General features: G+C 40.5%; 1 protein-coding gene across 1 annotated transcript in view; it reads right to left on the bottom strand.

The window, feature by feature from the left end:
• Positions 1 to 18435: 18435 nt before the first annotated feature.
• Positions 18436 to 24726, bottom strand: part of LOC114161153 (potassium voltage-gated channel subfamily A member 1) — a 31939-nt gene continuing 25648 nt past the window's right edge. The window contains exon 2 of the mRNA XM_028044290.1: positions 18436 to 24343. The gene's annotated coding sequence lies outside the window, so the exon portion shown is untranslated. The remainder of the gene's footprint in view (positions 24344 to 24726) is intronic.

The following is a 24726-nucleotide window of genomic DNA, read 5'->3' on the forward strand; positions in this document are numbered from 1 at the left end:
GTTCATTGTTTATATTTAGTGAGAGAGAGAGGGTAACATATCAACTGGGTTTAAAAATTCTTTTCTACACAAACTCATTTATTTTAATTAGTACATATAATGTATTATTAACTCCTTTAAAGCTGCAGTATTTAACTTTTACAAAAATAAATTTTTGTCCATATTTGTTAAAACTGTCACCGTGTCAAGACAGTACGTTACGGGACAGATAATCTGTGAAAGGTTCGGTCTCCTCCACCTCTTCTGTTATTTCTGTCTGAAGTAATGAACCGTTCTCAACCAGCAACAACCAATCAGAGCCAGAAGGCGGGTCTTAGTGCTGTCAATCATTCTGATGTACTGGTGATAAAAATGTGCTAATTGTGGAGAAACAAGCCACTGTTACAGGAAAACCATTTATTCACTGCCTTTGGTAGCTATGCTAACTAACCTTAGCATTCACAGCAATCACTTGGCGTGATTAACAGCACTAAGACCTGCCTCCTGGCTCTGATTGGCTGTTTCTCCTTGGCACTGGGATTAGACAGAGGATATCTATTCACAGATAGTTTGTCTCGTACTGTCATTACATTCTGTCAGTTTTAACAAATATGTGAAAAACATGTTTTATAAAAGTACATATTGAACTTTTGAGATCGGACTATGTAGTTGTATCCAAATCAAGATCTGGACTTTGACTGGGTCATTGGAACACTTTGATTATTTTAGTTTTTTTTAGATCATTGTCTTATAACCCCTTTAAAAAAAAAACAATTCAGAATTGACCTCAGATTAAAGTCTAAAATACCTGTAATGTCCAAATCATAATTCCTCCACCACTGTGCTTAACAATTAAGGTTTTCTCCAAAAGGACTTGTGATTTATGTGGATATAATCTTCAAAAGGTAATGCTGAAGTACTCTTTTTAGTGTGTAGACACTTTTTTTCACCACTCTTAACAAGGTTTGTTAAAAAAAAATTTAATGGTCTTGTTTGTAGATACTCTTACCCTGGGGTGAATTTGCTGGGGAAATTACTTTTCCTTCATTAATTCTTTCGAAATAGTAATGAATGAAGCAGGATCAGATCCAGACGAGATTAAAACAAGTACTGAGAACACCAACACAGAGGAACGTCATCATTAAGCTTCTGTCCTTCTGCTGAAGTTCAGAAAAACATGAGCTGACCCTCAATGGAGGCCAGAAAACATTGATGCTGAAGTGTTGTGCAACCCCAGGATCTGCAGGCCAGTAGAGACCAAGCAGGAACTATTTCTTTTTAAAGTTTTAGCACAATATCAGAAAGTGCAAACTGTTCTCAACCAGAGATAATGCACTCAATTAATTTCTCTTTGGGAATCAGTAAAATATCTTCTATTACAGTATTTGTAACAGGGTTTTATTTTAACAGTATTACAGATGTGAGGCTTGTCAAAATTTGTTAATTTATTCTTTGAATACATTTTTTTAGTCAACAAGTTGTTTCTTCAGACTTTTATCGGTGTTTTAAGTTCTGTTACGCTGCTCTTGACGGTTGGTGGTTACCATAGCAACCAATAACGGCAGGTTCCTCCCCCTTTTTTCTGTTGCCGTTGGTAACTAACAGCTGTGTGCTTTCTTTGGAAATGTTATATTTTCACACATATTTTAGACAAATTCAGTCAGATACAGTGTTACATTAGTAATTTTGCTGTGTTTTCTATATGTTTTTAACTGCTGTCATTATTAATGTTGTCCATTTTAGCTATGTTTAATTTTACTGCTAACTGCTGCTGCTAACTGCTGCTGCTAACTGCTCATTGGGAGTTGTTCCTTTGTAGTTTGCTTTATCTTTGAATTTTACACGTGTGATTTTATTTCCTATACTAAAATATATTGTTAGTTATGTTAAAGGTGAGATTAGTTATGTAGATTAATGATATGCATTAAGTTTGATCACAATCAGCCCTTTTCTCTGTTGCTGTGTGTAATTGTGGGGCTGAAGCTGCTGGACTGATGTTAACCACCAATTTAATTTCCTCTTTTGTTAGAATGAATACAGTGAACCTTGTGAAGTCAACCTACTGGACCTGAGCCGAACATTGAGGGGTTACAAATGAACAGCACAAAACTGACCTCAGATCAGATGGAGGGAGTATAAATCCCTTCAGTTGGCCGGAGCTGCATCAGAGTGCCGCTCTGCTTGCCACCATGATGCTGTTACTCATGATGATGATGACGATGATGGCTACTTTTACATCCGCTGGCCCTCTTCCTGCTCCACCTGAGCACTTGAGGTGAGATTTAACCTCAAGCAACCTCAGTTTCTCTGGAGTTCTGCTGCTCTGACAGACGAGATGAGGCTTTTTTTGTTGTTTTCTGTCTGCAGTGAATCCAAACTGATGGAGGACGACAGGAACTCCACTGAGATTCCTCACCGATCCCAAAATGAAACAAGCTTCCCCAGGTGAGTCATGTCGACGTTATGGAGGTTTTCATGATTGTAATAAAAGCACTTAACTAAAGTTAAGTTTTAGCTAAAACAACAACAGTTGTATTTTATCTAGGTCTATATTTTGGAACGAGAACAGTGCCCTGAGGTACTCAACATTTGGTCTTTATTAGTTTAGATGTATGATTACTAAATAACAGAATCTAGCTTATCAATCCTCACAGTCAGGGTAGATTTTTAAAAATAATTACCAGCATCGCCTAGATTGTGAATAAAAGTGGCACAAGAATGAAGCCTTGAGGAACTCCATATAGAATAGATCTTGAGTAAAATATGTACAAAATGCCTGAGTTATGCTCTAAAAACACGCTCAGGTTTGATATTTATGAAAACAAAGGACATTTTCTATTGTTTATCCTTGATAAATGTAGTCAGTCATTTTTTCTGGTTATAGTTTTTTTTCTGATTTATTTAATTAATTGCTTCTTAAATAATTATTTGATAATGAAATATTTCTATTTTAGTTTATATTGGTATAATTTTAAAATGTAACATTACTCATGTCTAGCTCATGTGGTTTATTCCAGTGTACATTGAAAAATGTTATTACATTTAAATATAATTTATTTTTATTAGTTCTTTAGCCCCTTCTTTAATTTTGTAGTTAAAATAATATTTTTTATTTTATTGATGTTTACAATTTTATTACATTTTAGTTTTATTTAGATTTGATCTAATTTGTTTCATTTGAGTTTTTCTTATTTTCATATTCTTATATGAATGTCTTTTTTTTCAAATCTACAGTTTTTTGTTTTATTTTGTTTATTCTTTTATCCATTTTGTTTTTGTAATTATTCCTTTCAAACTATTTGTATTGTTTTAATGTTAGTGGAGTATTATGATATTTTACTATATTTTAGTTAGGCTGAAACTTATTTTATTTGGGTTTTTATTTCTTCTGTTTATCTATTTTATTTTTGTTGCTAATTTTTCATTTTCTGATCGTATTTTTCTCTCGTTACGTTAATTGTTTTATTGATATTTTCTGATATGTGATATTTTTTATTTGATATTTTTATTTGATAATTTTGTCCTTATAATTTTGTATGTGTTTTATTTTAAAATATATAGTTTTATTTAATTTCATGTTTTCTAACATTTTAACAGGTGCAGATACCATTATGATATGTACAATAGGTTGTTGTGATGTAAGCGTCTCCTCCTCGTTGGTTTCACTGTGTTTTTGTACGAACTTGTTGTGGTTCTGCTTTCGTCTTTCAGTTTTGACTCTCCTGTCAACATTAATGGGACAGAGAATAGAAAGTAAGTTCCTGGTCATCTAAATTTTATAAAAGAGACCTACAGGAGAAAATACTGTTGTTTAATTCAGTTTGCTAATTGATCTGTGTTCTTGTCATGAACAGGAAACCCTTCATGTGAGTAAACTCTGCTGTAAATCCTCAACTCCAGCTCCACGTCCATCCACTTTCACACTGCTCTGTGTTTGTCTTCCAGGTTGGTTCTCCCTCAGGACCAACTGTAAGAATCATATTCAACATTCAGAATCTGCTCAGATTCTTGCCTGTGTTGTTCTCAGACAGATGTGAAACCAGATGTTTGTCTATGTGTCTTTCAGGGAACCTGGCAAGGAGTACGTATTACTGATAATCTCATTGGCTGAAAGGGATAGTCACTGGGTGAAGGAAAAACTCATAAGTTTAACTTTCAAAACACCGTAACTGTTTCAGGGAGTTAATACCCCTATATATATATATATATACAGTACAGACCAAACGTTTGGACACACAGTTGTGTCCAAACGTTTGGTCTGTACTGTATATATATATATATATATGATCAAAATGTGATCTACTGTTTACTATATTAGCCGGAGCTAACACCGTTAGCAGTAATGGCTGTTTAAAAGGCCAATGAAGCATCTTTAAGTTTGTGTAATATATTTGAGAAAATGTTTTGATTCCGATGCTAACCATAAACAGCTTGATTTAGAAACTGCAGCTCTTTGCAATATTTAAATAAATAAATAAAAAAGTAATTGGTGAACTACATTGCGAGTATTTTCTGCCTTTGTTCAGATTGTGATTGGTTTTCTGACATGATTTATGTCATTTTCATATACATTTGAATAGATTTTGAAAATAGGAGAGGATTTATTGAGTTGATTAATCAGGATTATCTTAAATCACACAACTAGAAGATAACCTGACATAAGGAACTTGCTTCTGATTAAAGTTTCTTTGAATTTACATAGCATATATTTGTTTGTACAGAGAATAACACTGATTCTGGATGTGTTCTTCTTTCAGGATCTCTTTTCAGAAAATAAAATGTCCCATCAGCCTTTGCCATACAGCGAGACTCGGTGAAGATCTTCAGTCTGGAGGAGATGAAACTGCTGGAGGGTCTGTCCATGATCCTTACGGACCTGGGAAGTGACATCACAAACTCGCCCACTTCTACCTGACCAGACACAGAAAGACGTTATAAAATCACCTTTGATCTTTTTTCTTTGCTCTTTAATCATTTGGGGTTTAAAACCATAAATATTTACTGGAAATCTTTACAATAAACCATTTGTCTGATCTTATGATCCCATTTTACTTTGCATCTGTCAAGGTTTTACATAATGCACAATAAAATAAGCTTTAAATTCAAGTTGTACGTTTCATAATCACTATACCCAAGAAATAAACTGCAGCGTCCATCAACTACTAAATATGATTATTTACTTTATATTTGTTCTATTTACCAGCTTCATGAGATGTATTATAGAAAACCAAATCAACAAACCCATTACAGAAAAACAGAAACATGTCACTTGGTGGGTTTAATCAGTTATTCAAAGACAAAAATATATTTACTTAATTGAATGAGTCTGACACAAATAGCACAACAAGATTCTCTTTGTTTATAGATGCTGAGTTAAAGCGCTTTTAAAAGTTATTTTCTTCTGGAGCCTGATTTTAAATAAATTATGTCGCCGTCTGGTGGCGGAATAAAGAAGCTCACTCTCAGTGAGTTAAAATACAAAACACAGCCGCGGTGGATGGAGGAAAACTCAGCCTGTGTTTGGATGTACTCACCACTTGCGAGTTGGCTTTCAAAACGCGATCCGGAGAAGAATGGACCTTACCACAGGGGCCGCTTTTCATTGGCTGATGGCCATTCTACGTGGTCACGTGCGTGGCCGTCTCACAAACACACTTAGCTTCCCGTTAGCTAAGTACAGCATAATGGCAGAACTGATACAACTTCTACACCTTGACGCCTGTCTGCTACACAGTCTTACGTAGCTAAACAGATCAATATGCAATGTGTCTGTATCTGACATACACTAAAGATTTTATTTTAGCAGAAAAGGCTTTGGACTAAACTGTTACTCGTGTTAGCCACTCTAGCTAGTACAGCCAGTTGTACTAGCTAGAGCTAGCTGTACTAGCTGACTAGTACAGCTAGTCAATCAACCGTCGCTGTGTTCAGGGAAGCGCTGATTAATAATCGAGAAATAAATATCAAGCCTGGAAACTTGATATCGTAACGGACTGAATGTTATGTTTTTAACGTAATCTTTGCTCGTCTTGCGGGGCGCAGGCGGTTGCCACGGTAACAGGTGTGCTTAAACTACAAAGAGAGAGAGAGAGAGTAAAAAGGTAAGAGTGGTTTTGAGTTGATCACCTGCTAATCAACCGCTGCTGTGTTAGCCATTTATTGGTGACAATTTTTAGAGTCAGATATAAAGACTGTAATGGCTGTTGGACTGAATGGGGGAAGCCAGAGAACCCGGAGGGAACCCATGCATACACGGGGAAACTCTGTCTCCGTGCAGCCCTCGCTTTTTTATATATGTTGCCTCACATTATTACTGGTTCATGTTATGTTTATTTATGTGAAGCATCCCTGTCATGTTTGGTGGTGTAGTGGAGCCAACTGCAGCACTGAGAACAATTCATTCAGCAGGTCATGTTTTCATCATTAGCTGTAAGTGGAAAATCGTCAGAATTTCTCTGAAATGTCTTGTATTCAATTCCTCTCAAGGCCATCACGTTTTTCCATAGTATGTTGTGTATATATATATATATATATATATATATATATATATATATATATATATATATAAACATATATATATATATCCATCCATCCATCTTCTTCCGCTTATCCGAGGTCGGGTCGCGGGGGTAGCAGCTTCAGAAGGGAGGCCCAGACTTCCCTCTCCCCAGCCACTTCTTCTAGCTCTTCCGGGGGAATCCCGAGGCGTTCCCAGGCCAGCCGAGAGACATAGTCCCTCCAGCGTGTCCTGGGTCTTCCCCAGGGCCTCCTCCCGGTGGGACGTGCCCGGAACACCTCACCAGGGAGGCGTCCAGGAGGCATCCTGACCAGATGCCCAAGCCACCTCAACTGGCTCCTCTCGATGTGAAGGAGCAGCGGCTCTACTCTGAGTCCCTCCCGGATGACTGAGCTTCTCACCCTATCTCTAAGGGAGAGCCCAGCCACCCTACGGAGAAAACCCATTTCGGCCGCTTGTATCCGCGATCTCGTTCTTTCGGTCATGACCCAAAGCTCATGACCATAGATGAGGGTGGGAACGTAGATCGACCGGTAAATCGAGAGCTTCGCTTTTTGGCTCAGCTCTCTCTTCACCACGACAGACCGGTACAGCGCCCGCTTGACAGCAGACGCTGCGCCAATCTGCCTGTCGATCTCCCGCTCCCTTCTTCCCCCATTCGTGAACAAGATCCCGAGATACTTAAACTCCTCCACTTGGGGCAGGACACCCCCCTTGACCCGGAGAAGGCACTCTACCCTTTTCCGGCTCAAGACCATGGCCTCGGATTTGGAGGCACTGATCCCCATCCCGGCCGCTTCACACTCGGCTGCGAACCGCTCCAGCGAGAGCTGCAGATCCTGACCTGATGAGGCCAGTAGGACCACATCGTCTGCAAAAAGCAGAGACGAGATCCTAAGGCCACCAAATCGGATCCCCTCAACACCTTGGCTGCGCCTAGAAATTCTGTCCATGAAAGTAATGAACAGAATCGGTGACAAAGGGCAGCCCTGGCGGAGTCCAACTCTCACCGGAAATGAGCCCGACTTACTGCCGGCAATGCGGACCAGACTCTGACACCGGTCATACAGGGACCTGACAGCCCGTATCAAAGGGCCCGGTACCCCATACTCCCGGAGAACCCCCCACAGGGCTCCCCGAGGGACACGGTCGAACGCCTTCTCCAAGTCCACAAAACACATGTAGACTGTTTGGGCGAACTCCCATGCACCCTCCAGGACCCTGCCGAGGGTGTAGAGCTGGTCCAGTGTTCCACGACCAGGACGAAAACCACACTGCTCTTCCTGGATCTGAGGTTCGACTATCCGACGGACCCTCCTCTCCAGGACCCCTGAATAGACCTTGCCAGGGAGGCTTAAGAGTGTGACCCCTCTATAATTGGAGCACACCCTCCGGTCCCCCTTTTTGAACAGGGGGACCACCACCCCGGTCTGCCAGTCCAGGGGAACTGCCCCCGATGTCAATGCGATATTGCAGAGTCGCGTCAGCCAACACAACCCTACAACATCCAGAGCCTTAAGGAACTCCGGGCGGATCTCATCCACCCCCGGGGCCTTGCCACCGAGGAGCTTCTCAACCACCTCGGCGACCTCGTCCCCAGAGATTGGGGAGCCCAACCCAGAGTCCCCTGGCTCAGCTTCTTCAATAGAAGGCATGTTGGTGGGATTGAGGAGGTCTTCGAAGTACTCTGCCCACCGGCCCACAACGTCCCGAGTAGAGGTCAGCAGCACACCATCCCCACTATAAACAGTGTTGGTGCCGCACCGCTTCCCCCCCCTGAGACGCCGGATGGTGGACCAGAATCGCTTCGAAGCCATACGGAAGTCTTTCTCCATGGCCCCTCCAAACTTCTCCCACGCCCGAGTTTTTGCCTCAGCAACCACCTGAGCCGCATGCCGCTTCGCCTGCCGGTACCCATCAGCTGCTTCCGGAGTCCCACAGGCCAAAAAGGCCCGGTAGGACTCTTTCTTCAGCCTGACGGCATCCCTCACCAAAGGTGTCCACCAACGGGTACGAGGGTTGCCGCCGCGACAGGCACCGACAACCTTGCGGCCACAGCTCCGACCGGCCGCCTCAACAATGGAGGCACGGAACACAGTCCACTCAGACTCCATGTCCCCCACCTCCCCCGGGACATGTTCAAAGTTTTGCCGGAGATGGGAGTTAAAGCTCCGTCTCACAGGGGATTCCGCCAGACGTTCCCAGCAGACCCTCACAACACGTTTGGGCCTGCCAGGTCTGACCGGCTTCCTCCCCCACCACCGGAGCCAACTCACCACCAGGTAGTGGTCAGTGGACAGCTCCGCACCTCTCTTCACCCGAGTGTCCAAGACATACGGCCGCAGATCCGATGAAACGACGACAAAGTTGATCATCGAACTGCGGCCTAGGGTGTCCTGGTGCCAAGTGCACATATGAACACCCTTATGCCCGAACATGGTGTTCGATATGGACAATCCATGACGAGCACAGAAGTCCAACAACAGAACACCATTCGAGTTCAGATCGGGGGGGCCGTTCCTCCCAACCACGCCCCTCCAGGTCTCACTGTCATTGCCCACGTGAGCGTTGAAGTCCCCCAGTAGAACAAGGGAGTCCCCAGGAGGAGCACTCTCCAGTACCCCCTCTAAGGACTCCAAAAAGGGTGGGTAATCTGAACTGTCGTTCGGCCCGTAAGCACAAACTACAGTCAGGACCCATCCCCCCACCCGTAGACGGAGGGAGGCTACCCTCTCGTTCACCGGAGTAAACCCCAACGTACAGGCGCCGAGATGGGGAGCAACAAGTATGCCCACTCCTGCCCGACGCCTCTCACCTTGGGCAACTCCAGAGTGGAAGTATGTCCAGCCCCTCTCAAGGAGGCTGGTTCCAGAACCAGAGCCATGCGTCGAGGTGAGACTGACTATTTCTAGCCAGAACCTCTCGACCTCACACACTGGCTCCGGCTCCTTCCCCACCAGAGAGGTGACATTCCACGTCCCATCCGAAGACCCCAATGACGGACAAAAACATTGGACTTGGCGTTCCCTCGCCCGGACGCGGGTCACCGGGGCCCCACTCTGGAGCCAGGCCTGGAGGGGGGGCACGATGGCGAGCGTCTGGTGGCCGGGCTTTAACCCATGGAGCCCGGCCGGGCTCAGCCCGAAGAGGAAACATGGGTCCCCCCTCCCATGGGCCCACCACCTGTGAGAGGGGCCAAAGGGGTCGGGTGCAGTGTGGGATGGGTGGCAGCAGAGGGAGGGGACCCTGGCGATCCGATCCTCGGTTGCAAAAGCTGGCTCTTGGGACGTATATATATATATATATATATATATATATATTTATATAATTATATATAATGAATGGGGGAAGCCGGAGTACCCGGTGGGAACCCATGCATACACGTGGAAACTGCCACCGTGCAGCCCTTGCTTTTTTATAAACAGAAGTATAAAGGACTAAAACTACCATAACTAAGAAAAACTATAATAAAACAAAGCAAGATTTATTTAATTAATAACTAATAAAAATGAGCAACTACACTCTAAAAACGAATTAAAACAAGTCACAAAACAATTTATTGCAATTTATTGATCGCAATAAATTGCAACCAATTACTGGTTGCATTTTTAGAGTCAGATATACAGACTGCAATGGATGAACGTGGATGTTGGACTGAATGGGGGAAGCCGGAGTACCCGGAGGGAACCCATGCATACACGGGGAAACTCTGCCACCGTGCAGCCCTAGCTTTTTTAAACAGACGAATACAGGAACTAAAACTTCCACCAAGCAATATTTAACTAAAAATAACTAATAGAAATGAGCAAATACTAGGGAGGCCCAGATTAGCTAACTCTCACCTCTCTTTTGAATATAAAACATCAGCGGTCCATGTTGGCTGGTTTGCTCTTATCTTTATATTGCCGCATAAATGATGGGGTGACGACTTTTTTAAAACGCCTCCAAAATGAAACCTCTTTCACTGGGCTATTGTCTTCGTCAGAGGTGATGTCCTGATTTTGTCCGGGTTTTGGTTGATGCCTGATGTTCTGTGTCTCCATCTCGGTTTTTGTGGCAATCTTTGGATGGACTGCTTTTGATTGCCGCCTGAATTTCTTTGCTGAAACAAATTGGCGATGGACTGCTTTCAATTTTGAGGTCTCTGGAAATTCTGTCTGTGTCTTCACAGAGACCATTTTGTTCTTGTTCTCTCTTTGTGTAATCACATTATGTCCCATTTCATGCTCATCAGATGTGGCTTCACTCTTTCTTTGAGGTTCTGGGGACTTGGGCAAATTTTCTATTTCCTCTGAGTCTTGAAGCAGTCGCATCTGTTCATATAGCTGGAGCTGTCTCAAACAACACTCATAACTATTTTCTAGGAAAGTTCTCCTTACAACTCCCTCAGGTAGCGACGCAGTTGTTTTCCACAGTTCTTGAAGAAGTTGGTTTAAATATTGTTGAAGGTCAACAATCAATTTAAATAAAGGTTGTGGCTCTTTTGGACATGGGAGAAGCAAAGGGATGGGGATTTCAGTGTTGTTGTGTTTGTAGCCTTCATCTTCAGATGTTTGGTCGTCAGGGACCTCAGGGACGTTCTCTAACTGGACATTTTCTAGGGTTTGATCGTGAGAGACATCGGGAACTTTCTCTACCTGGATGTGTAATGGTTCAGACACAGTTAGAGAGGGTGGTGTATTATTCATATCCTCACAGGTCAATGGCTCTTTCTCTCCTGGCTCATTGTCTGTCTCCGGTGCTTCATACATTGATTCATTTTCCATATCCAGTTCAGTAGGGAAGACAGTTTCCCTGGTATGAGCCTCCTGTTCTAAGCAGTCTGTCTGATCATCTTGTTTTTTCAGAACAGTACTATCATATTTTTCATCTGCATTTTCAGTGGATGAAATCTTAGAAACCGATGGAGGGAAATCTTCTTGTGAGGTCTTAACATCCTGCATCGATTGTTCCTCCTGTGTTTGAGCCACCGGATCTTGTGTTTCAGGGATAATTTCCTTTATGGTGATCTGTAAGGCGTCGTGCATTTCGGTGATTTCAATTGAAATATGTTGATCAATAGGAGCGCGTAGCTCCACCCAGACCTTCAGTGGTAGCAGCTCCTCCTTCTTCTTCTTCCTCTTCCTCTCAGGTGGTCCGTTCTTTCCTTCGTCATTCACGGTCTCCTGTGTTGCATCGATGGGTTCAATGATGAGTGAATCGTAAAACTTTCCAGTATTGTCATCCAAACTGTGTTCATGTTCTTCTAAACATATCATGAAGGGCACCTTCTTTTTCTCGCTACACATCGTCGTCTGTGGCTCAACTTCCCTCACAACAACATTGTTGGGTGTATCTATCTTAACAATAAGGTGGTTTGACGACATCCTTCTTTCAGTCAGAGATAAATCAGTTTTCTACTAGATTCTGTAAAGATTTCACACAAGCTCAGTGTCCGTTGAGTATCAAGCAAAGTTGAACTTCTTTTGAGTGTCGAAAGGAACTCCCAGGTGAATGTGTCGCGAACGGCTGCTATGCGGTTGTGACAAAGGTTGATCAATATGACAAGCCTAAATAAAGGTTTGATGTCACAAAATTCTGCCTATGACACGGTAGTGTGATGTCACACATTGTGACATTACACTACACTGCACTACGGTGATGTCACGTTGCCATGGTTTCCTTTGAATTCAAACACTGATACTGTAATATTTCAAATACTCAAGAAAACATCCGTTTATTCAATACCATTTATACATAAGTAACATATATTATATTGTAAACTGTTTATTTCTTTAGCAGAATGGCATGTTATGGTTTACAACAATCATCTTTGGTGTCAAGTGTGTTAGTTTCATAATTTTGGTGCTTTTTCACCTCTAATTTTCTCATTTTTAGCTTCCTAAAAACTAGACTTGAATTGAAACAAGGTGGACAAGAGAAGAAATATAAAGCCTAAAAAATACAGTATCATTCAAACAGCAGCTGCAAAATCAGATAATCAAGAAAATCCAGCAAAGACCTCAGAGATGCGTCTCCTATATGTAAAAACATATTTGCTGAGTTACAAATTTTGAGGGTTTTTTTGTCACATAAATACATTTATATGTACGTTACATTTTAAAGAATATAGTTTATAAAAAATATCATAACAGATTATTTTAATAATTTAACTCTACGAATCACTTTGCAAGTCATAATAAACTATTTTATGTGGAAAATAAAATAGTTTTATTGGCATTGCCGTGGAAAATATTTGCTTAGTTACAATTTTCTTGTGCTTATTTAGTTACATAAATTTTTCAGATGCTGAAACACCATATCATCACACTGTAATAATGAAACACACTGTAATAAATATATGTGTTTAAAACTGCATTTTAAACAATGTAGTTTATAAAAACTTTGTCAAATATTTGTTCTTCCATTTTATTTAGCATTTTTACATCCTTTCTGTGCTGAAATACAGATTAAATTACCAAGAAGAGCCAAAAGATTTGTGAGCCAAGTTCCTTTCGGCAGCAAAAATAATAATAATAATAATAAAAAAGAAAAATAAAAACAGTTGTAGTTTACTAGATTTGAGGGGCGATTAAGTATTTATTACAGTATTAGAATATCAAAATAAACACATTCCTCTAACTTGTCCTTTTACCTATCTAACATAAATATATATTTTTAATCCCATAAGATGTAATTATTGAATGTATTCAGATATTTCCCCCACAAAAATGACAATATTGACTTTATAAGTGGACCTTCCATTTTGAAATTCCAGACATTGATGAAACAGTGACATCTAGTGGTGAAATTGATTAGAGTAATATCTTTGAAGGGTTTTTTTTAATTTCGAAAATACCCATTTTACATGGATGAAACATTTTGAGGAACAGCTTTAAGAGTTTATTTCAGTTTATTTGATAACTCTTCTGCATATATGACCAACAACGTAACAAACAGGATTGTTGCAGTTAAAAACACAATGAAACATTAACAGGATGATGTGAAACACGTAAAACCACTGATACACACAGAGACTTTTGGCTTCTTCAGAGAAGTTTGGCAGCTTTGTTTTCAGGAGGGATGTTGTCAGTGAAGGTACCTGGAGGTCTGCAGTTTGCCGACTCCACTAGGAAGATGAAAAACGACTGAAGGCCAAACACAATGTCTTCAGGTGGACCTGAACGTTGAGGAAGGATCCACATAGATCACAGCTTAGAGGACCAGCAGGAGCCCATGCTGGTATGCAACAGCGTGGCTGGAATATCTACAACAAACTCAACTGTAATCTCTCGATGTGGAAAAGTACGAACCCCGGGTTATCCATTAAATCTGCGATTCCTCGATGTATCAGCTATTACCACCAGCTTCCTGTTGCCACACAGGCCCAGTCTCCAGCAATTCAACTTTAAAAGATGCATAGCTTTTCTTTGTGGATTAGTACTTTTCCAAAGTTCTGGAAGCTTTAGAGGAATTTATTGACAACTGCTTCGATCGGATCTGCACCATTAAGAAAAACAAGAACACACCAAGCACTCCAACTCAAACCTCTAAAAGAACCCGCCCAGGAACACCAAGTAGCGCGGATAACTCACCCACATTGTCATCCAATCCCAGACTTTGAGAGATGAGTGTCATCTTATTGTCTATTGAACAAAAAATGTCTAAATTTGAAAACAGACTTTCATTGATTGAATTATTGCATAAAGAATTTCAAGACTTGCATGGTAGTCTGGAATTCAGTCTACAGAAACTTTGGTAAAAGAAAACAATGGCCTTCTCTCAAAACACTCATTTATATTGAACACAGTGGAGAAAATAGTAAACCAAACAATCCCGACAATAATTACAGTTTTGATTGGCTTTAAACATTATTGTGGAAACAATACATCAAAATTCCTATCAGGAAATTTAACAAAATAAATTAAAAACGATGCAATAAAAGCCAAATGTTAGTGACAGAAAGTGGCGACTTTTTGAGGTGTGATCAGTTATTGATCATATTATTTGCACATAGCAACAGTTGTTACTAGGAAATTTAGAAAATGCATAAGAAATTTAATAAGAAAATTTTTTTGGCGTACCCTCTAGTGCGGTGCCGCCATTTGTCACGTACAGAACCGGTATTAACTGGTTTCAACAGGATGTTGGTGGCGTGTAAACACTGAAAAATAACCTCTGATACATAGTATCAGAAAGTAGAAGCTGTTCTCAGAACAGTTTGTTCTAAAACTTTTCTGTATCTAGAAGTCGGGAGAAGAGGCAGTTGAAGAGACTGAACAGTAACAAGGTTACAGGTCCAGATAGTGTCAGCCCAGAATCCTGAAGGCTCTGTGTGATTCTGCATCACCTCTTCAACATTAGCCTGACCTGAGAGAAGGTTCCACTGTTATGGAAGACATCCTGCCTGGTCCGCTACAAAAGAAAACATACCAGACTCCTGTTGGCCCGCCTGAATTAGCAGACAAGGATATATCAAGACCCCCTGCAGTTTGCTTATCACTGTGAAGTTGGAGTTGAAGATGTCATCATACACCTGCTTCAACAAACCCATTGCCATTTGGACAAAGCAGGCAGCACTGTTAGGATCATGTTATGTGATTTCTCCAGTGCATTTAATACAATTCAACCTTATTTGCTCTGTGAGAAACTCCAGAAGACACAAGTGGAGGCCTCAACAATCGCCTGACTACCTCACATACAGACCACAGTCTGTGATACTGAAGAAGGACTCTGTGTCTAACCAGGTGGTCAGCAACACAGGAACACCACAGGGGACTGTATTCTCACCATTCCTTTTCACTCTGTACACATCAGACTTACAGTCCAAATCATGTTCAGAAACACTCAGATTACTCTACAGTTGTTGGGTGTATCAGAGATGGACAAGAGGCTGAGTACAAAGAGCTGGTGGACCGCTTTGTGTCATGGTGTGGGAACAATCGTCTCATCTTAAATGTGAACTAAACAAAAGAGATAATTGTCAATTTCAGGAGGAACAGGATTAGATTAAATCAAATTTCCATCATGGGAGAAATCTGGGTGGTTAAGGAATATAAATACCTCAGTGTTCATCTGGACAACAGACTGGACTGGACATGCAACAATGAAGCCGTCTATAAGAAGGTACAGAGCAGACTAGACTTCTTGAGGAAGCTAAGATCCTTCAAGATTTGCAGCAAGATGCTACAGATCTTCTATAAGTCGGTTGTTGAGAGCATCATCTGTTCTGCTGTCATCTGTTGGGGCAGCAGCATCAGAGCCAGGGAGGCTCAACAGCCTGATAAAGAAGGCTGGTTCTGTTCTCGGAATGACGGTGGAACCTCTGGAGATGATCATTTGCACATAGCAACAGTTATTACTAGTAAATTCAGAAAATGCATAAGAAATAAATTTTTTGGCGTACCCTCTAGTGCGGTGCCGCCATTTGTCACGTACAGAACCGGTTTTAACTGGTTTCAACAGGATGTTGGTGGCGTATAAACACTGAAAACCAACCTCAGATACATAGTATCAGAAAGTAGAAGCTGTTCTCAGTCAGAACAGTTTGTACTGTACAAAAAAGCCCAACAGCCTGATAAAGAAGGCTGGTTCTGTTCTCGGAACGACGGTGGAACCTCTGGCGATGATTATGCAAAGAAGGATTCTTCATAGGATCAAGAAAATTATGGACAACCCTGAACATCCTCTTCATGAGACTGTCTTGGGAAGGCGGAGTATCTTCAGTTAGAGGCTTCCTCAGATTTATTGTATTACAGACTGCTACAAGAGATCTTTCATACTAGCAGACAGTATGATATATGCCTACAGCCATTACAATCTACAATAACTCTAATAACCCAAATCCTAACCTATATAACCCCTATATACACCGTGCTCATCAGGAGAGGAGGGCTGGCTTTCTTCACTTCTTGTCAATCACAACAGTGGCTTGTATCCCTGAAGTCCTATCCTCCTTCCTATCCTCTAGGCCCGGACCGGGGGCGTGTCGCCCTCCCCGGCCCCCCTGAAGCTCCGGCCCTGCCTATAAGAGTTACACATGAACAACACAAAACTGACCTCAGATCAGCCAGAGGGAATATAAATCTCTTCAGTTGGTTGGAGCTGCATCAGAGTGCCGTTCTACTTCCCACCATGATGCTGTTAATCATGATGATGATGATGATGATGATGGCTACTTTTACATCCTCTGGTCCTATTTTTGGTCCACCTGGGGACGTAAGGTGAGATTCAACCTCAGTCAGCCTCACTTTATCTCTGGAGTTCTGCTGCTCTGACAGATGAGATCAGGCTTTTGTTGTTGTTGATGATGTTTTCTGTCTGCAGTGAATCCAAACTCGTGGAGGACGACAGGAACTTCCCTGAGATTCCTCACCGTTCTCCAAATATTGCAAACTCCCCCGGGTGAGTCATGTCAACGTTATGGAGGTTTTTATGACTGTAATCAAAACATTTGCTCCTAAAACTTAGTTTTAAGTTCATTTCTACACCAAGGTATTTGCCTTTGAGTTTTGGTTATGAGGTTGGCAAAAAATAAACAGTTGTGTTTCATCTACATCTGTATTTTTGGAGTGATTCGAGAACAGTGCCTTGAGGTACTCAACATTTGATCTTTATTAGTTTAAATTTAGAATTATCAAAGAACAGAATCTAGCTCATCACTACTAAAGGCCAGTGAAGCATCTTTACGTTTCTGTAACTCACCACCCTAATACATACAGAAAGGTTTAATGTCCTTATCTTCTTTCAGTTTAATTTTATTTAAAAACAATTTTTTTTGAGAAAAATGATTAACTTGTATGTTGTGCTGCAATGTTTAACTGTGTGGGTATCAATAAATCTTTACGAAAGGGGAAAAAAAATACACCATCCTAATATATATCTGAGAATGTTTTGATCCCGATTCTAACCATGACCTGCTTGAGTTAGAAACTGGAGCTCTTTGCAATATTCAAATGAATAAATCAAAACGTAATTGGTGAAGGGCATTGTGAGTATTTTCTCTCTTTGCTCAGATTGTGATTGGTTTTCTGATATGATTTATGTCATTTTCATATACATTTTAGTAGATTCTGTAAATAGGAGAGGATTTATTGAGTTGATTCATCAGGATTATCTTAAATCACACAACTAGAAGATAACCTGGCATAAGGAACTTGCTTCTGATTAAAGTTTCTTTGAATTTACCTAGCATATACTTTTTAGTACAGAGAATAACACTGATTCTGGATGTGTTCTTCTTCCAGGAGTGGCAATGGCAAGAAAAAATGTCCCTTCAAATTTTGCCGTAAAGATTGGCTCGGTAAAAAACTTAAGTTTATTGGAGATGGACTCATTGCAGCGAAAGGACCTAAAGTGTCTGAGGAGTGACATCACAAACTCGCCCACTTCTACCAGACGCAGACAGACATCATGAAATCACCTTTGATTTTCTCTTTGCTCTTTAATCATTTTGGGTTTAAACCCATAAATATTTTCTGGAAATCTTTACAATAATCATAGTTTGTCTGATCTTATGATCCCATTTTACTTTGAAAAACTGTTGCATCTGTCAAGGTTTTACATAATGCACAATAAAATAAGCAATAAATTCAAGTTGTATGTTTCATGATCATTATACCCAAGAAATAAACTGCAGCGTCCATCAACTACTAAATATGATTATTTACTTTATATTTGTTCTATTTACCAGCTTCATGAGATGTATTATAGAAAACCAAATCAACAAACCCATTACAGAAAAACAGAAACATGTCACTTGGTGGGTTTAATCAGTTATTCAAAGACAAAAAATATATTTACTTAACTGAATGAGTCTGACACAAATAGCACAACAAGATTCTCTTTGCTTATAGATGCTGAGTTAAAGCGCTTTTAAAACATTTTCTTCTGGAGCCTGATTTTAAATAAAGGTGATCTTTGTCGCCATCTGGTGGCGGAATAAAGAAGCTCACTCTCAGTGAGTCTTAAGAGTTTATTTCAGTTTATTTGATAACTCTTCTGCATATATGACCAACAACGTAACAAACAGGATTGTTGCAGTTAAAAACACAATGAAACATTAACAGGATGATGTGAAACACGTAAAACCACTGATACACACAGAGACTTTTGGCTTCTTCAGAGAAGTTTGGCAGCTTTGTTTTCAGGAGGGATGTTGTCAGTGAAGGTACCTGGAGGTCTGCAGTTTGCCGACTCCACTAGGAAGATGAAACATGACTGAAGGCCGAACACAATGTCTTCAGGTGGACCTGAACGTTGAGGACGGATCCACATAAGTTCATGCAGAAGGAAATCTACACTGAGCAGGTGAGTCTACAAACTGAAAATATATCTTTTGAAGCAGCCAAGTTAGCAGATTCTGCTGTTTGTACCTCTTAAGGTTTATTTTAGTATGACGACAGAAAAATGTGTGCAGTAAAGCAGATTTCTCCAACAGCTGTTGATGGACATCACCCAAACTAAAAAATTTGGGTGATGAGCCAGGGATCAAACGATCAACAATGAAATAAAAGCATAGCCCACTAAGGAGTTTTTGCACCAAAAGCAAATCACCAGTTTAACGTACAACTGGCTATTAGCTCTCGAATGTCTTCAGACACACAACCCCTCACAGAGCTTAATGTTTGTTGGATCAGTTATTCACAGGACAGGGTTATGACTTTTTGTCCTTCTAATAACTCATTTCATGGAGGGGGTGTCAGTAAGAGGATATATCTTTTGAAGGACCCATCTCCCAATGGGACTCGTACCAGCACCTTCTCTCAATACCACACTTCAGAAGGATCTTTGTGGGAAGATGGATCTTGAAAGCATTGGTAGAGTGCTTTCCTCTCTACAATGTTTGAACTCAGTTTTAGTATACTACAGACACTCAGGGCTTTGCGATTGGGGAGACTCTGAAGTCACCAAGTAGTGGAGTCTCACACATCTCAGCCACAACCCCAATTTTATTGCACCTTGGACATCCTTTCCATATCCTGCCCATGTGACAGTCCTATGCTGATTTGGTGTTGGGTGGGGATGTAGGGTGGCCTGAGATCTCTGACAGTACCATTGAGGCTGGGAGGACTTCCTTGTGTGGATCACAGCCATAGTGGTGGGCTCCTGCTGGGTGGGCTATGGCTCCAGAGAATGTGACAGGCCAGCCATGGTCACTGGTGGACATCCCTCCCTCTTGACCTCTTAGGGGCTAGCTCACCAGGGGGGACAGTAATGTGCCCTTCCTGGCACATTCCTATGAGTTCAGATGGCACGTTCAGATACACCATCTCAACACAAATTATTTGTACACATACACTGACCCACACACACACGTACACGGACAGACACAAATATAATCCAGATGGTTGAAAGCCATATTACTAGATTACACAGGTTACTATCACATCGATGTGATTGGTGGCCCTCTTTGATGCTTGATGCAGTCTGGATTTTCTTACGTTTAATCATGCAATTAAAATGCCATCTTAGGATATTCTATGTGTAGAGCAAATTTTCCCTGGCATAGAGACAACTACCTTCTATATATGGTATCCCTGACTTGCCAAAGACAGGACATCTTAAAAAAGAAAGACCCATCCTTCAGAAAACTTCCAAACTTTTGGAAATATCTTTGGGTTGGGAACCTATCTGTTGGAGGATCTGTCATCTGAAGGATTGGGTCTTTGAAAGAATCCTTTTTCAGAGGATCTGGAATCATCTTTTGAGGAACTAGTCTTTTGAAGGTTAAATACCTGAACCAAACCTTTTAAGGAATCAACTTTCAAAAAACCTATTTTTTTGAGTGCCTGCCTTCAGGGGATATTTTCTTCATAGTACTGTGGAACTGGATAGTCTGCTATTTTCTTGGCACAATGTTTGATGGACTCGTCTTTAGAAGGGCTCAGCTTTTGCAGGCATCATCTTTTGGGCAAGACCTTTGAAGAATTTGTCAAATGGAAAGCAGTTGTAGCAGTTTGTGGAAACCCCCTAATTTCCTAAAATACACAGGTCTCAGCATGAATTAGGCAGTGATATATAGTAACTTATGTTCTCTATGTCAAGGCAATACAGCTCAAAGATAAAGCCACATGACAATGGACTGACCCTTTGGGGGATCCAACCTTTAGAGGGCCGGGCTTATGGAGAAATCATCTTTAAAACGTAACATCTTTTTCTGGGCTTTGACCTTTGAAAGCCTAGGCTCCTTTGCCAAACCTTGGACTTAAAACCCTGGATGCGGAGAACCTGTCACTAAATAGACCTGTTCGTTGAGAGGACTAATCGTTGAAAGGAATAATCTTTTCGATGGCAATTCCCTTGAAGGGTCAGTGTTTTGGAGGATGAAGTTCCTGAGTTGTGACTCAGTTAACTGTGTTTTTTAACACCAGATACCTCATTGTTATTGAGAAACAGTCCATGATTTTTCATCATTTTGATTGCCACTGTTTTGTGTTCTGTTTGTGAACGGTCTTTAGAAAGCTGGTATTAAATCAATGCCACAGTGACAGACAAGGTGGGAACTTAAAAACCACTGGTGCTAAGAAAGAACCGGTTTGGTGGAGCACCTCATACTTCAGTCACAGTCAGATTTAGGTGGTGATAGATTGAATATATTCTACTTGAAATATGCACGCAGCTCATGTATATATCCACATGGCGAAGGACTGGGCCTACAGAGGATCCAGCTTTTAGAGGACAGGGCTTCTGGTTTGTCCTGTTTCTGAATCTCTGTAATCTGAGTTATCTCTGTAGGACCTCCAAGGATCTCTCGAGTCCTTGGAGGTTTTTGCCTTTGCACATTAGCATCAGTCTCAATTGGTGGCTTTTAAACTATCTTTTCATATTCTTAAGAAAACAAGATAATAAAAACTCCTCAAAGTTGGATGTTGATGAAAGTTTGTTTATAGCACATAAAATGTTGAATGTTTTGAATATATTTGGCTTTTTTCTAACTTATGCCCTGACTGAGAATAATATTACATTGGCCCCTGAGTTAATGGATGTTCGTGCTTATAATCCATATAATTCTTAAGGTCCTACAGCAGTTTACTAAATTACTGTACATTTTAATGCCCATGTACACTTTGTGCCAAAGGGATATCTTTGCTTGTAAACCGAAAATACTACGCAAAAAATAAATATACATCTCTGAATTTGCTTTACTGGAGCCATAAACTGAACCAGAATTACCATGGATCGATTGATTTGATTTCATGATCAAATCAAAGGATCCAGTAAAAACATAGCAGGAGCGCTAACAGAGGATGTTGTGCCAGGACTTAGGCTGAACATCAATCTACACAGGACATGGATAGCAGCATCAAGGAGACATGGAGCACAGGTTATAAGTGCAGAAAACAGAAGACAAGTAACAGAACAGGAGGAAATTCTCAAACAGAGCCCTTTTAATGAAAATTGCTTAGATTTTTAAAATAATGTTAGCTGCGAATCAAACCTCATTTTCTCCATTGTGTTGTAATAGATTAAAAAGCTTCCTTTCTTCCATTCTGTGGAAGACGTGTTTCAGATTATCTGAATAAAGTTCGAGTATTGTTCCATTATGAGCAGAAACATGACCCACATAGTGGTGGGCTATTCGCACAGATGTTTTACATGCCCCGCCTTCACTGTCTTTGCATGTTAATCTGCATCTGATCAAAATGTAAACTGCTAGCATAACTATTGAAGCAGAAAATGAAAAAAAAAAACACTCCAGTACAAGAACTTTTGTTCATACAAGCATATGGCACTAAACCTAAAGCACTAATCATAAACATTAGTTCTGCTAATGTTGAAGCACTACCAATAGTATTTAGCAGAAGCTAATGCTAGCGCTAAATTCAACCATGTTAATATGTTGACATATGTTATCCCCCTCTGTTGGGACAAATTTGTTTTTGCACACTTACTTATCCGGTTTCACTTCTGAAAGTGATTCTTTGGGGCAGATATTTCACTCATGTTTTAAATTTTATAGTTGTTGCTAACTTGACTGTAGGACTTCGGTCAGAAAACATGCAGGACATCAGTAGATTTTAAAGTGTTTATGGTGCATTCTGGGTACAGAATAAACCTCAACTGCTGCACCGCATCACAGATGGAGAACATGAGGAGAGGAAATGGAACTGTTGTGTAAACAGTCTTCACTCACTTCAAAATAAAAGCATGAATATAAACGTCTAACTACTTGGAGAATTCTTAACAGTCGATAACCAAAACATCAAGACATATGTCAATTCAGTTTATTCAACTGAAAGTTCACTAAAACAACCAAGTAAATTAGCTCTTTAGAATTTAGAGGAAACTAAATTTGCCAAACAATTTCAAATAAGCTAAATGCCCACCACTGCTTATTTCCTTGAATCTTAAATGGTGCTTTCTACAGATTTCAAGAATTTACTTATTACTTTCCTGACACTTTCAGGCTACTTTAATTGGGATTTTTAGGTTATTTATCATGGGAATGTTGATTACTTTACCGTATCTTAAAGAGAACAACCAAGATTTCATGTTATGTTCTCTTAACTTTCTAGAACTTTAAGGGCATGGTCCAGCGACTCAAAATGTGCTTAATGAGGCTATTTATTTGTTTTTTACCTGCTGCTTACATGATATTTTCCTGTAACTTACATGTTACCTTACAGAAAATGACATGTTACTGAAAAGTAACTTGCAAGTTCAGGGCAGAAACCCCCAGGTTTTAGAATAGTAGCTTTTGATGAAATGCAATTGAATATTACTAGAAAGCACAGTAGAAGAAAAGTATCTTCTAATTTAAAAACACTTAAGTTATTAAAGAATCATAAGGTAACATGTTAATTACTGAAATGCAGATCTAGGGTTTCAAGAAAGTAACCTTCAAGTTTTTGTAAAGTACCGTCTTCCAGGAAATTACTTTAAGGATTTACGAAAGCAACATGGAAGTTCCAGGAAAGTAATAACATGTGGAGGCAGATGTTTCTACGGATGTTTTTAAATATTTTTGTTAGTTTGTGAGTTAGTTAAAAACCTAAAAGAAATATTAAAATAAATGCAGTGTAAACTCAGCTTCAAGCTTTTTGTCATTTACTTTAGACTCTGTTTGAGAACTCAGAGTGTTTTCCATCTTTTCTCGTTCCTTTTTCTAACTTCCCATTTCCTGATTGATATGTAGGTACAAAACGACAGCAAGAAGAACAGGCCACACAAAGGTAGAGAATACTAAACACTTCAGATTTAGGCGCCTGAATTTACAGAAGACATCACCTAAAAAGTAGCTCCAGTTGAGACGAGCTGATGTGTCCGTCCCAGACTGTGTGACCCTGAATGCATCATCTCTGATGGCTTTGGAAAGGGGAATATCAGAGGAAAAACCACATCCAAGCATCCGTTCTCCTTCAAAATGTTCTTTTTTTCCCCTTCATCTGTCTCACATTGTTTTAGAAAAATAGAAATCAGAAAAACATTATTACAAAAATAAACCAAAATGTTTGTCCAGATTCTACATCCACATGACAACTTCACAGAAATATGGACTTATATTGCACAGCGAGGGATTTCCTCCAATAGGAAGTAAATCACTGACACAATTTGTAGAAAAAACCCACATTAAAACGATCCAAAGATGAAAATCCTGGATGTGTTTGATTGTTTTTCTTTTTTCTTCGTTTCCACAGACAGACAGCAGCTCGATTCCCAGGCCCTCCTTCATCCGTCAGGAAGAAAAAATCATCCGAAAGCTGCTCCAAGGGAAAAGTAAAAACCCAAAAACACAGGATGAGTTTTGGTTGAAGGCACAGAGTTCCAAGAACAGGACTGTTGATGCTGACTGGAAGCGCAGCAGATGGTTCTGTTCCTGCGGTCCGATCGACTCCCCTGATGGTCGGAGGGCAGGGCTTCGACTCTCTGCAGAGACAAGAAACACGGAGGAACACAAGGATTTAGTTTCCCCTTCAGGTCTCACAAAACATGTTCATTACATTTTATTTACACAAAATCATTCTTAGATACTTTTAGTCTGCTCATTTCTGCCTATTTTGAGTTCCTTCCAGAATGAGCTGTTTTAGGCATTTTTGAAAAGCAGAAGTGGAGCCCCCTGCACAACCAACCAGAATGCAGAAAGTGGTTTCTGAATGGTAAGTCAACAATAAAGCACTTGTCTTTTCCAGCAGCCATTGTACATCTCACCAAATGTGCTGGAGCTCAGCTTGGGTTGCTCGGTAACAAGCTGGACTCGGCTAGGGTTGCTTGGTAACGGTGCAGTTCCCATGGAATGTGACTTAACAATT

Source organism: Xiphophorus couchianus, chromosome 17, assembly GCF_001444195.1.
Source record: "Xiphophorus couchianus chromosome 17, X_couchianus-1.0, whole genome shotgun sequence".
Lineage (NCBI taxonomy): Eukaryota > Metazoa > Chordata > Actinopteri > Cyprinodontiformes > Poeciliidae > Xiphophorus > Xiphophorus couchianus.